The sequence below is a fragment of the Helianthus annuus genome, chromosome 6 (genome assembly GCF_002127325.2).
Source record: "Helianthus annuus cultivar XRQ/B chromosome 6, HanXRQr2.0-SUNRISE, whole genome shotgun sequence".
NCBI lineage: Eukaryota > Viridiplantae > Streptophyta > Magnoliopsida > Asterales > Asteraceae > Helianthus > Helianthus annuus.
This window is the reverse complement of record NC_035438.2, coordinates 32,990,139-32,993,487: the sequence shown is the minus strand read 5'-3', so window position 1 is coordinate 32,993,487 and position 3,349 is coordinate 32,990,139. Positions and strand designations below refer to the sequence as shown.

At 37.3% G+C, this 3,349-nt stretch overlaps 1 long non-coding RNA gene across 1 annotated transcript; it reads left to right on the top strand.

The window, feature by feature from the left end:
• Positions 1–294: 294 nt before the first annotated feature.
• LOC118479756 lies at positions 295–3,021 on the top strand. Its single transcript, XR_004860470.1, has 2 exons — positions 295–1,263; positions 2,501–3,021. It is a non-coding gene; the product is annotated as an uncharacterized LOC118479756 (long non-coding RNA).
• The last annotated feature ends 328 nt before the right edge of the window (positions 3,022–3,349 follow it).

Genomic DNA, 3,349 nt, shown 5'->3' with positions numbered 1-3,349 from the left:
TCAAAAGTTTAACCCGACCGGTTGGATATTTTTTTTAATAAATGGCCCGGTCGTGTGAAAGTGAGTTTTTATTTCAGAACCTTAACCTGACCGTGTTAAAAATTCTATAAAAAGTGACCCGGTCGTGTTAAATTTTATAAAAAACATTCAGAACTTCGACCCGGGCGTGTCAAGCCATCACCCGGCCGGGTGAACATTCTGTGGCAAAAAAAAAAAAAAAAAAAAAAGGGTAGGATGGCATGTTAGAGTTAGAGCTGATAATAATCACATGAAATTATAAATAAATAAATTAAACTCATCATCTTCTAAGCCCCTTCTTTCCCCTTTAACCCTAACATCACCCACCACCGTACTGCATTATATCATCATCCTGAATCCCCATCTACTCCAACAACATCGCCGGCCTTCATCTTCCATCTCCGTCGCACACCGACGTCACCCACATCCCCGTCGCTGGTTCGACGTCGTCACCTGAACCCCACCCCCATCGGACACCTCTTTCGCTGCAGACAGTCACCATCGCCGCCCGTCGCTGGTTCCGACCACCACCGTATTCAGCCGTCATTATGCAACAACCGGTGCTCCTCCGCTTCTAAACTCAGGTATGTCTCGATTATCTTTCGTTCTCTTCCTAGCGACATCCTGGAACAACCGTCACTCTTGCTCCTGTGACACCACTCCGAACCGGCTCTGATTGTCGTCGTTACTGGTCTCCGCCTTCAGGTACGTTTCTGTTTCTTTTCTCATATCGACATTAGGTCCTTTGTCTATTGAAACCCTTTCAAGTAACCTAACACCTCGTCAATTTGAATGAGACCTGCTACTGATTCAAGCCCTAACCTCTGTTACTTGAATTGAACAGTCCCACTTTGCTTGGAATTGAACTTAAATGAATTAATGTTTTATCAGGGAAGGAGTTCTTAGAATTGGAATTTGGTTTGCAAAAAATTGGTTCAGTTCACTGACATGCATTTTAATGAATTAGTTTTGCATCCGAATTGGTTGATTGTTGCTATTGTTTGAATGATTATGTTATCTTGAGTTTATTGGCTTATAGATGTGTATCATGGGTTCGAGGCAAATTCATCAGGTATGGTACTTTTTAGCGAACATCAGGTTGTGGACATATGGGTAAAACACATAAAGAAAATAAATGTAGTCCCAACTGTTGCGCCTCCACTGGTTTAGTAGATGCATTCCACATTCATCTCCAAGCATCGAGGACGATACTATATCTTAAGCTTGGGGAGGTTGTGATTTGAGGTAATTTTTTATGTTCTCATTGTATCATGTATTACATAGCATTTTTTCTTTGCATTGCATTTAGGTTGTATATACATGCATTAGTATTCATTTTTGAAAGAAAACCTAAAAAAAGAAAAAAAAAAACCGTTTCTATTCCGTTGAGAATGATTTGTGAAAAAATGAGATATGATATGATTTCTGGCATGTCAAAGCTTATGCGTGAAATGGTAACTTCGGGGAAGAAAACATAGATAATTTGGGATATGTTGATAGGCTCAGCCCTAACTTAGGAACGCCAATGTTGTATGCAATAACCTTAACTGAATATATGTGTTTAGTTTCCCATCTTGATGCTTGTGGTTAAAAATTGATCCCGACCAAAAATCGGTTGAGTTGCATATCCTCTATCACACACCATGTTCCCCATATCATGACACCTCCGTAATTTCATTGAAAAAAAATAAAGAGGTGAAAAATTGACCTCAAAGAGGTGAAAAATTGACCTCATAGGTTATTATAGTTGAAAAAAAAGAAAAAAAAGAGAAAAAGGAAGGGGTAAAAGAGCACAATGTATGCCAAAAATTTGAAAAAAATCGAAATCGAAATAAAAAAAAATATTTGAGCAAATTAGGGAGAAAAGTCCCGACCCCTTGAAAAACGAAAAAAAAAAGATAATAACTATCGTGTCATGGTTTGGGTGCATGGTCGCATCAAGTGTGGTTTTGGAAATCTTCAAAAAGTCGTGAGGTTGGGTAGATGTTGCCATAGGTGTTGGGCGTGGGGACGATTAAACCATGTTGGTAAATTTGTATATTATTAAGCAGAAAGCATTTGGTCGTGATTAAGTGGGTTCGAGTTTAAAGGGACACAAAATATCAACAATCGCGGTTACACGTGTTAGTATTTCCCGGGTTCGAATGAATGTAATAGGAGTTGACAATGTTTGATGTGATCTCATTACAAGTTTGTTTTCCGGAATAAAAGAAGCGAGTTAGAAAAAATATAGCATGCATATGTGTATTATTTTTCGTGTTTATTTCTCGGTTTATTCTTATTCTTGACTTCCTTGAGGACAAGGAAAGGTTTAAGCTTGGGGAGATTTGTTAGTTGCATTTTTAGGCACGTTTTTATAGCATATTTATGTTAAAATTCACTACATATCATGCATATTTCATAATCATACCTCATTATTTTGCGAAACGATTATTTTTGTGGAACGGAATCTACTTTTGTTTGTTTTTGGTTGATATTGTAGGGGCGGAGTGATTGCGAGCAATAACTAAAAGGTCGAGTAGATTATGAGCATTGAAAGATGATGAAGAAGCTTAAACTAGAGACGGGCCATGAGTTGGGCTCATTAAATAAAATGGTTTTGGTGAATTGTAATTAGTGAAGATGGGCTGAACTAACAATTCCTTTTGGGCTGCCAAGAAAAAAAAAACGAAAGAAAAGAAAAATGAAGTTTGGCAAGTAGGAGAAAAGAAAGAACAATATATCATCACCCAACAACCTGGACGAAAAGAAGGCAACAATTCTGGACGACTTCGAAGACGGCTGCAATCCAGAGAGAAGCAAGAGTTGGGATTTTGGGAAGTATTTTTGGTTTCGTACGTTGTTAGTTCTATGTTTTGTTTCATTTTAGTATTGATTGTTCTAGCCATCATGTCCGGCTAGACTCTTATAGTTTCGACATCGTTTATTTTCTTTGATTTGGTTCATAAACTTATGTGAAACGAGCACGTTAGATCCAATTATTTTAGTGGTTTGTTTATATGATTCTTGTTTTTAATACGGATTCGATCCGGAAAATATTAGATTGTTAATAAACCTGATCAACTTATTAATTTTTCTAATAAAGTTCAATCAATTTTTAGAACCCTAATAAAGTTTTAATTTTTGATACAAGGAACAAATAATATTTTGAGTTTGTCTATGAACCCAAAATTATTATAGAATCATACAATATAGTTAAACACTCCGAACGGCGTGAGTGTTTGATTGTAATTGATACTTCTATCCCGCAACCCACAGCTAAAATCCGAACGGCGTGAGTTTAGAGTAGTGGGTTGGCTCTAATCAACGAACTGCGCTTGGTTAGACATTA